This window comes from Enhydra lutris, unplaced genomic scaffold (genome assembly GCF_002288905.1).
Source record: "Enhydra lutris kenyoni isolate GAN:26980312 unplaced genomic scaffold, ASM228890v2 scaffoldscaffold30, whole genome shotgun sequence".
In the NCBI taxonomy this organism is placed as follows: Eukaryota; Metazoa; Chordata; class Mammalia; order Carnivora; family Mustelidae; genus Enhydra; species Enhydra lutris.
Genome location: NW_019154114.1, coordinates 17,724,190 through 17,735,409, shown reverse-complemented (window position 1 = coordinate 17,735,409; position 11,220 = coordinate 17,724,190). Strand labels below are relative to the sequence as shown.

Genomic DNA, 11,220 nt, shown 5'->3' with positions numbered 1-11,220 from the left:
TCTCGGATGTGAGTTCTGGTCCCTGTGTCGTCCCTGATACTGCCGCTCTTTGGGAACGGTCGCCTGCGGTTGGAATCCCAGCCCCACTTTTCAGGAGCTAAGTGGCCTTGAGCCCTCCGCCTGGGTCTCAGATTTCCCACCTGCCAAATGAGGTTAATAAAAAAACACCCAGAATGAGGAATAATAATCAACATTATCCAGGGCTTACGAGGCGCTCTCTGTATAAACTCACTTGGTCTTCACTCGGTAACCCTGTGCATCATTTGCGAGGACGGAATGGACACAGATTAGAGGTTAAGTGGTAGAATCTGGATTTGACCTCATGAAGTCAGTTTCCAGAGTTTATACCTTTAGCCACTCTGAACCACGTTCTTAAAGCACTCACTCTCCTGCTCTCCCATGCTTCGTCTACAGAAAACTAGCTGCTCCCATGGTCACTACTGTTGTGATCAGTTCCGTGGTCAAAACAAACCCAGATTAGGAAAATGACAGAGAACCGCTTTCAGTTGGAATCAGCACGATCGCACCCCACCCGATGGTACCACGAACTGGTAGCATTCTTTTGGAAAGGAGCCTCAGAAAATCCCACAAAAGCTACGAAGGACTCATATCATACACTTTGTTCCATTTGGATACCACTGCTGGGTCTACGTGAGTCAGGTTGCACAAGATCTATGGAAACATCCACTGTTATTTCGTTATTAGAATAACGAATCACCACTGGCTTCCGCTAAACGCCCAGGGACGGGGGACTGGATGACCGAATGTTTGTTACAGCGTCGGAGAATACAGCCGTTAGATCAAATCGTCATCCCGCTGTGTTGATCCACGTAGACTATTACGCATAAACGCACAAAATAGCACGTGACTCGCGCGTGCGGAACGGGTGCGTGTGCACAGAATTGGAAGGCAGTAAGCAAAAATGAAATGAGGTATGCTTGGCTAGAAGAGTATCTTTTCCCTTTCTTATCTTTAACATCCCTCCATCAGCAACCCTGTGCGCAAAGGAGAGCTCGCAGAGAGTGAACTTCTGTACCTTTTCTGCTGTTTTTTTCAAACGCTCTGAGAATTCTACCAAACAAAGGAAAGCAAACAAAACCTTGGGGCCATTGTGTGTCATAATGACGGTGTGACCTTTTGTCCTTGCAAAATAGCGATAAAGACTTGACTTTAACTCAACCGAAAAACCAGCGTCTAAAGATAACAACGATCTTGGATCTGAAACCTAAGCTTCCCGTGGGTTTGCAGACCGGTGTCCACACGCAGGGCAGGGAGAGTGGGAGGAGGTAAACCGCTGCAGGGGTGGGGGTGGTGGGGTTGACCCGCGAGGGAGCTTACTCACCAGGCTTGCCTGAGGCCGCTGCAAGATGAGGAGGTCCCCACACCTGTCCTCCAGAATCTTACAAATTTAGAGAAGCCTTGGCAGGGCTCAGCCAATTATACCATCCATTTGCCCCGAGTACCACATTGCAGTCTCAAGCCTGTGTCCTTAACAATGCCTCCCACTGTGGGACTGCTGGGCAGGGCTTATATCCAAGGACAGGGGAGGGGGAGGAGCCTCGCCAATCGCCTGAGTTTGCCTCCCAGGTCAAGCGGGGGTCACGACCTTGGTCATGACCTCTCAATGACCTTCTCCAACACTTCCACACTGTACAAGTTTTGGGCAGTATCAGAAGCACAAGTAGGTTAGAAGAAGAGAGTCCCTAGCATTCCCGAATGTGCAAACTGCTGGAACGGACAGGGGCAGACTCCAGGTCCATCTCAACATAATGGAAAGACAAACAGAAACTAAGGAGATGTAATTGATTAGGATGAATGCAAAACATTGAGCTGGATGTCATGAAACCAACTAGGTAAATAAACAAGCTTTTAGCAGTTTGTTACAATACTACCCCGATTTTGACTCCCAGATGTTTTCCTGGAAGGCAACATCATCAGAAGCAAAGTACTTAAAAAATAGCAAAGTGTTGGTGGGGCACCTGACTGGCTTAACTGGCAGAACATGTGACCCTTGATCTTGGGGCTATAGGTTCGAGCCCCAAGTTGGGTGTAGAGATTACTTAAAAATAAGATATTTAAAAAAGAAAAACAAAGTGCGCCTAAGGGGCATTTATTAATTTTAAAGTCAGTTTAACAAAACATTTATTGAGATATTACTACCTGTCAGTCCCTACCATGAGTGTTATGTATCCAGCAGTCAATAAGACATTCTAGCATGAAGAGACATATATTAAGCAATGTAAAATGTATGAATAAAATAACTTCAGTTAGAGATCAGGGACATGCAGGGATAGAAGAGGCTCACATATTACAACTACATTGTCCAGTATGGAAGCCAAAAGTCACATGTGGATATTTCTTTTTTTTTTTTTTTTTAAGATTTTTATTTATTTATTTGACAGAGATCACAAGCAGACAGAGAGGCAGGCAGAGAGAGAGGGGGAAGCAGGCCCCCCGCTGAGCAGAGAGCCCGATATGGGGCTCGATCCCAGGACCCTGAGATCATGACCTGAGCTGAAGGCAGAGGCTTAACCCACTGAGCCACCCGGGTGCCCCCACATGTGGCTATTTCAATTCATACTGATAAATAAAATAAAATATCCAGTTCTTGGATTGTGCTAGCCACATCCAAGAGCTCATTAGCCACACGTAGCTACCATACGGCACAATTCCCTAGGTGCTCTGGCTTCTCAGGCATTCAGACCCAGACCGGAATCTACACCAGGGACTCTCCCGGGTCTCACTTCTTTGAACGTGGAGTGAAGTCACAACCAGCCGTCCTGGGTCTCCAGCCTGCAGAAGGCAGATCGTGGGACTTCTCAGCCTCCATAACTGTGTGTGTCAACTGCCTATACTAAATCCCAGTGTGTGTGTGTGTGTGTGTGTGTGTGTGTGTGTGTGTGTGTGTGTGTGTGTTTATTTCTTGGGAGAACACTGATCAGTACAGGTTTCCAGGGTATCTTTTTAAATTTCTAATTAGTTTATGTCACCCCATAATGGACATCTCTCAATGGTGTCTTATCCCTTTTAGGCCAAACAGCAAATTTCTTTATTTGGACAAGTCTTTTTATAATCTGGCTCCAGCCCACTTCTTAAAACTCATTTCATGTCATAAGAGATCCCCTTTGTTCCTTCTGATCCAAATACACCAACCTTTTCTCAGCTCACCCCGTTCTTTCCCAGCACATATAATCCTCCTAGCAAGCACGGACTTCCTACCAGCTGTCCTGGGTGAGCCCCTGTTTGGTCTTCAGATCTCAGCTCCAACATCACTGGCCAAGAAGATCTTCCCCTTACTCCAGACTAACGAGGGCGTCCCTGATCGACACTCCCATGGTACTAGTGCCCTTCCTTTATAGCATTGTCCATAATAGAGCTTATTTACTTGTAGGATAATTCAATGAATGTCTGCCTCTCTGGCAGGTCCCACGAAGGCACAGGTGTCATGAATATTCTTGACCGTCATTAACTCCTCAAGGCTGAGACCCTGTGCCTGCACATGACAGCCGCCCGCTTTGCTGCGGGGTGCATAAAGCTACTTTCACACTGACCGCGCGCAGAGGCAGTGCCTCTTTAAGAGACCGGAGTCCACAGCTTGGCCTCAGCTTTGGCCATCTGTCCTTTCTTTCCATCCCTGGCACATAAGAGCTGACAGTCCGCCCCGACTCAACGGACTATAAGTCAGTTGACTCTTTGTGTTGTCTTAATTTGTGAGTAAGAACCACAGTGGGTAGATGATACCTAAGCACATTAAATTAATTACTTGCCTTTTAAAGAAGGGAACTAACATTTATTTGGTGTCTAATACATGTCTAGGCTTTTTATGCATTGTCTCATTTGGCTCAAAACAACCTGAAGGAAAAAAAAAAAAAAAAAACCAGTGCAGCAAAACCCAGAGAAATTGAAGTACTGGTCTAGGAGCAAAAGCTAGTTTGTGATCCAGCTGGATCCAAACTTAGTTCTGACTCTAAAATTCATGCTTTCTTCTACTGTGCCCTTGTTTGCTAGATGCTTTTTCATGGACTTCCCGTGCACTTTTATTTCACTCTCTTTAATGGATTATTTACTTAATAGTAAATAGCTTTACATTGATTGCTATGTTTCATTGTTGCCTCATCCAAGGCAAAATTATCTATAAGTTTAGGCATATGATGAGCTTATTATAAATTTTTCCTAATAAACATGAAAATACATATTAAAATATTATCTATCTATGTATCTCACTCTGCCACTAATAAATTTAGCTCTGAAATGACCATGGCAAATAGAATGGGGAAGGGGACATCATAGACAAATCACCCCTAATCTGTTTAAAGCAAAAATACTTTATCCAAGAGTGGAGACATGAAGGTACCCCATGAACTTGAGCTAAGTTTCCCGTCTCAAGGGCATGGTATGTGGGCACCAGGTCTCCAAAGAAATAAAGAAGCCCACAGAGATTTTTGTGTAAGGATGCTATCGTGAGTTTATTTATAATAGATGATCTCTCAAGCTTGGGAATGTTGGAAGATTTTTTAAAAACCAAATTTTCCATGATGGGTATCATGTTTGTTGTCACAGGAAAGAAAAAGATAAAATGAATCCTGACTTGGTTGGTTAATGTGAAACTTAAATTGTCCTTACATTCTGCATCTGAATTCTTACATATTTAATTGATACAGTATCATGTTCATTTGTTACAGGCTCCTCTGATAGAGACTTATGTACTCTGCAGGGGAGAGTATACTCCAGTCCAATTAGATCATAAACAACTCGAAGGCAGGAACACTGTTTTCTCGGTATTCCTTCTATACATAAATACGTGCCTTGAATAAAGAAAGCACTGATAGATTTTTTTGTTTTTGTTTTGTTTTGTTTTGTTTACAGAGGAAGATGGGGGAGGGGCAGAGGGAGATAGAGAGAGAGAGAATCTTAAGCAAACTCCAAGCCTAGTGCGGAGCCCAGTGTGGAGACTGACAGAGGGCTCGAGCTCACCATCTGAGATCATGACCTGAGCTGAATTCAAGAATTGGATACTTACCTGACTGAGCCACCCAGGTGCCCCACAGATAAGTATTTTTTTTTATTTTTTTAAATATTTAAAAAAATTTTTTAAAAGATTTTATTTATTTATTTATTTATTTATTTATTTGACAGAGAGATTGAGATCACAAGTAGGCAGAAAGGCAGGCAGAGAGAGGGGGGGAAGCAGGCTCCTTGCTGAGCAGAGAACCCGATGCGGGACTAGATCCAGGACCCTGAGACCATGACTTGAGCCGAAGGCAGAGGCTTAACCCATTGAGCCACTCAGGCGCACCCACAGATAAGTATTTTTATTGAGTTTCTATTTGCAAGTCTCATGCTCTCCCCACCGATCAACATCTCACAAAGATCGAACCAGACTTTTCCATCAAAGACATCCTCATTGATCACTGAAATTACACTTGACATTGAATCAGAAAGCCTGCCTTCAAACTTTGGCCCTGCTACCAGAGAGTGACTATAGCTGGCAGAATAATGGTCTTCCTAAAAGTCTTCACGTCCTACTCCTCGGAACTCACGCATATATTAGCTTACGTGGCAAAGAATTAAGTTTGCCAGTCAGCGGACCTTCAAATAGTGAGATCAGCCTGGATTATTTGGGTGGGCCCAATGTGATCACCAGGGTCCTTAAGAGCATGGGACAGGAGAAGGTCTGAGTAAGGCAAAGTGAGAAGGGGTTTGAGTAGCCATCACTGGCTTTGAAGACAGGCCACCACCTAGACACGAGAAAAGACAAGTGTCTTGCTGTACAGACTTCAGAGGTGAAGGCAGGCCTGCTGGCACGTTGCTTTTAGCCCCGCAAGGTCCACATTGGACTCTGACCTGTAGAAGTACAGGGTAATACATCTGTGTTGTTTTGAGTCAGACATTCATGGTAACTTGCTGTAGCAACAAGAGGAAATTGATACTGTGTTTACATAATTTATCATTCAAACTGGAACACTTTCTAGAATGAGAGCAGATGCTATTAACAAGTACGCCCAAACAGTTGCAAGCCAAGCCTGTCCTCTAGGCAAATAGGGCTACACGGTAATCTACATTATTAAGAGACTTCAACTTCCCATGTCAGTCTGCACATGTAGCAAATGGTGTTTAGAATGTCCTTCTCATTTTTTTTTGTTTATTTGTTTTGCTTTGAATAAAAAGATAAGTGAGTGTGTGCTCCCCGGTTGTGGGCACTTAGGCAAGTCCAGGGTTCGGTGACCTTGGCATTCATCAGATCCCAACAGACCTTTTTTGAGACTTCTGCAAAAGTGGATGCAGAACCCTCGATTCCATTCTGACTTGTCAGTCGTTAGCCCCCTTCAAATTGCTTTTCTATCATGGTAATCCAGATTCCTCTTTGACACCAATTACTTGCATTTCAAGTTATTTTTCTCAGCTTTATTCATTTATCGAAGTTGAATCTCATTATGGACCAGCTCCGGGAGAGTTCCCAGGGAAGAGATATTTTTAGCTTGTGTAGCATCCCCCCGCCTTTCCCTCTACAGCCCTGGTGCCGACTCCCCCTCGATGGACTGGATGCAGTGTTTACAGCTCCCTCGAAAAATGATCAAAGGGGTGATACAAGTCTCTTCCTTGTTAGATTATTAATTAAAGATTGTGATATATTGTTATCAAATGTTCTCTGAAAAGCTTGTTCTGTTTAGACTATAGTATTCCCTTTGTCAATCAGAAATTTTACTTTTAAAGTATGTTTACCACCAAGCATAATGAAAACACTTTTTTCTTATGTATGCGTGCTCACAACCATGCTGGACTTGGAGGGCATTTTTCTATTTAACTTTTGAAGTAATTTTAATTATGTGGAAGAAATCTATGCAGATATTCAAAATAATTTTATTTAAGCAGCTTGGGTAAAGTCCCAGTGAATATCCTTTACCCCAAGAGGGGCACAGGCTGAAAATTTTAATTGGTTCAAGTAGAATTTATATAAATCATGGATATTGGAATTATGCCTGGTCTATTAAGGATATGTACAAGGGTTAAGGGGATTTTTGTACAAAGATGAGAAATATAATACTTTTAAAAACAAAGCTGTGGGAGTAAATTACTGGAGATTTTATTTTTACTTGCTCTTTTCCCTCTCCAAAAGCAAAATTCAGAGGAAGGGAATGGAATGCAATACTTTTTTTTTTAATGTTTTTTTTTTAATGTTTTTTTTTAATGTTTATAAAGCTAAAGTCATTTTCTTAAATAAGTATTAAAAGGTGTTTTATAAAACATGATATTCTCCAAAAATTAAGGTTGATAAATAAACATCTAAAGTATAGCCTAATAAATGTCAGGTAGATTATAGCATTAGCAAAAAAAAAAAAAGTCATTGAGTATTTGTGTAATAGAGTGGGGAAAGCCTTTCTAAACCAGGATGAAAGGCATAAGTTATGTGAATTATTGAGAGATTAAGATATTCAAGTGCAAGTTTTTCATATGACTAAATATCATAAGTAAAATAAATAGAAAACTTAGAAAAATGTTTGCATCATACCGAACAGAGGTTTACTACCCAGAATATATAAAGAGCTGGTTAAAAATCAACAAGGAAAAAAAACAACAACAATTAGCAAAACAAGAAAACAAAAGAGCAACAATCATATTATAAAATTAAGTGAGGTAACTTGGTGCTTACAACATTGCTGAAATAATTAGGAAAACCTAATAATCAGTGTTTCGCAACCTGGTAAGGAAACAAATTCTCGTACATGATTAACAAGATTAAAACATCTTTCTGAAATGCAGTTTGTCAATATGCATCACAAGTCTTGGAAACATGTGATTTTGCTTGTAGAAATTTCGCCAGGGGGCTATCTCTGTGTCCCTGCTCACTCCTGGGGGGCTGAGGGTGGGGTTGGCGAGGGGGCGGGAGAAGGTGGGGTAGGGGTTGTTCAGGAACATGTATACTCATTGTAATACTGCTTAATAAAAACTGGGAACATTGCAAACAACATGATGTTCTAACAGGATCTTGATGCAATAAATTATGCTGTCTACCTGAAGTAGAAGGCAACCTTGAAGAAACACTTCGGGGAATGAAAAAATAGATTATGGTATGGTGCTCATGGTATATAGTAAATATTTGATTGCAAATGAGTATGTACTGTATAATATACTTTTTGAAAAACAGACATTGCATGATTCAGATCGTACTGAAATATTAACAGTGATTTTTTTTGCAGGTGATTTTTTTTTTTTTTTTTTACTTTGTTTCTCTACACCTTTCTAGACTTTCTATAATGGGCCTGTGTTAATTTCAGAGTTAAAAAGCACCTGTGAAGTTTATGTTACAATTGACCACAGATTGGCTACAGCTTATCACAAATGAGGAGCTAGGGGAGCGAGTTCAACTTCAGGACATCCGGCGCCTCTCGTGATGATTAATGAGAAGCACGTGGACGTTAAGTATGGTCGTGATCGTCAGGATCCCAGTGGGACACAGAGTGGCTGGCTGTCCTGAGTCTGGCTTCTCCCCTGCTCCCTGTCTCTGAGTTTGGGATAAAAAAAAGTCTTAGCGCACCTGACCGAGCTCTGTGACGGAGACCCAGGGCTCGCCCACTGTGTCTTCTGAGCCGTGCCTGTCGCCACTGTCTGCTGTTTCTCTGAAACTTTGCTTTTAATCTTGCTGACCGATTCTCAGAACCAGGCAAGAGCCGAGGCCCCAAGCCTGGACCGGATTTACGGTCCTCATCTTCAAAATGGGAGAGAGGGACCGATCTCACAGGGTGGACGTGAGGTAAAAAGCACTTAGGAAACCAAACACCTGGCACATACCAAGTGCTAAGAACTAGAAGGTGCCAGTTACCCTTATTTTGTAATTTTGTGAAGAAAAAAAAAATCCCATGAACATTAAGTTCCTGATTAGGGTTCACGGTCTTGGGCAGGTAAGGAGAGTGTTTGATAGACGCCAAAAGCTGCTTGTAGGCAGCTGAAGCTCATTTAGACTCAAGAAGACACCTCAGCCTCCTGGCGCCCAGTCCTCTGTCAGGAGCTCCATGGGAGGAGTGGCTTTGGCCAAGGTCATGGGCCCCACCCATGTCTCTCCTTCTTGCCTCGCTCCCACCATGTTCCCAGGAGCAATGTGATCCGCCAGGCCCACACTGTGGGGACTCAGCTCTGGGATGACCTCATCATCTTCCTGGCTCTCCCCAACCCGTCTCATCGGTCCTGCTCTCGGGGCTCTGGGCCTCCATGCCCCTTGGTCTATGTAACACGTGGGTCAGCGTCACTTCTTGGGGCCATTTCTCCTTTGGAACAATGCGTGGAACTCCACGCCCCTGCAGCTAGGCCTTTACCGGCCTCCCCTTCCACCACAGGGGCCCCCCCTCTCTCACCTTAACGGCAGTGAGGGCAGGGCTTTCTTTCTTAAATTGCATTTTAAAATTTTAAAATAATTTTTATTCACATGAAGGTGTAAGAAATAACGCAGAGTTACCCTCCCTGCTTCACCCAGTGCCCCCGACGGTAACATCTGACCCACTATAGCACAGTGTCGCCGGCCCCACGTCAGCATTGACCCAGTCCTGGATCGGAGCCCCCCTCGGTTCTGTCTGTCCTGGGTGTGTGCACGGGCACACGTGTCTGTGTACTTCATTCTATGCTCACACGCATCCCCACCAACAAGACACAGAACGGGTCCGTTTCTAAGGTGTCGCTCGTGAGGAACAACAATGTGTGGACACTTTCAATATGCATTTCACTTCCGGGAATACATACAAAGGAATCGAGAGCCGAGTCTGGAAGAGACGTCGTTCGCCCACGTTCCCTGCGGCATTAGTCACGACAGCCGAGAGGTACAAGCCACCCAAGTGCCCATCGGTGCGTGAAGGGGTAAGTAGAGTGTGCCCCATATATACGCACGATGGAGTGTCGTCTAGCCTTCCAGAGAAAGGGAATTCGGCCACATGCCACCCATGCCATGGCCTGGACCATGAAGACATTCTGTCCAGTGAAAGAAGCCAGTCACGAAATGACAGACACTGTATGAGTCCTCTTAGATGAAGTATCGTCAAGTTCATAGACACAGGACAGTGGTGGCTCCCGGGGGGGGCGGCGGCGGGGAAGGGAGTTGCTATTTAACCGGTATAGAGCTTCAGCTGTGCAAGGAGAAACAGTTCTGGAGATGTTTCCCAACAAGGTGAATGTCATTAACATTACTGAGCGGTACACTTAGACATGGTTAAGGTGTTTTCATGATGTGCTTTTTTTTTTTTATCACAGTAAAAAAAAATTTAATTTGCCTGGGAATCACCTGGAAACCAGAGTAATGCAGAGTCCCGAGGCCGGACCCCAGGGACTTTGTGGGGGCTGAGCCGCGAGATCTCTGCGTTAGGTCACCCCAAGTCAGTGTGATGCAAAAGTCCTAATGACTGTGCTTTGGGAAACCCCTTCTGCGCAGCCTGCCTCCTCATTTCATCACCAAACAAGGCGCTAAGACCCAACAGAGGCTCTCTCAGCTTTGGGCAGGTGGACCCGCAGGGCATGGCTTTGCCAAACTTGCTTGCTGTGCTGAAGACGAGGATGGCCAGGAGCAAGGCAGGTGTCCAGGACCGGCTGGCTTCCGTCAGTGCCGGGACGCGGCGGAGGCATCCCCTTCGGCTTCCACATTGTCCCCTTGAGCATTCAGTGTCTTGGCAAGACAGGAATCAAAATTAGCTCCTAAGGGAGGGGTGGGAGAGCTGAGGGGAAGAAGCCTGAGGTCCACGAGCTGCTGCCCAGTCCTCTTGGCCCCATCCGGTCCATCAGCTGGTCCTGTCAGCTAGACCTTGTCCCGCCACCTGTCACCGGCTACTGGTCACATGGGCCTAAGCCCCCTCCACCGGTGGTCCTGTGAGCATCTCCGAATTGCACTCTCTGCTCCTACGCTAACACACACCCCCTATTCACCACATGGCTCCCTAGTTACCTTTCAAAAGGCAGATGGGGCTTTTCTCTCTTCTGCTCCCCAATCACCCCAACCTCCTTGTACCTTAAGTCCTCACTGTGGCCCGCACAGGCCTGACCTGGACCTTGCAGTGTCATCGGCCACCTCCTCCGTCGTAATCCTGGAATCCTCCCAGCGCAGACACACGCTCCTCGGTGCTCCTACGCCCGCTGTGTTAACTTCCGTTCCAGGGTCTCTGAAGATGCTGGTCCCTCACCTACAACAGGCTCTCCAAGGAGTTTTCATGGCCTGTTCCTCATCTCATTTTTTTTTTTTTTTTT

The 11,220-nt window shown here is 44.7% G+C and overlaps 1 protein-coding gene across 1 annotated transcript in view; it reads right to left on the bottom strand.

Moving 5' to 3' along the window:
- Positions 1–11,220, bottom strand: part of LOC111152768 (cadherin 13) — a 991,753-nt gene that overhangs the window by 370,275 nt on the left and 610,258 nt on the right. The window lies entirely within an intron of this gene.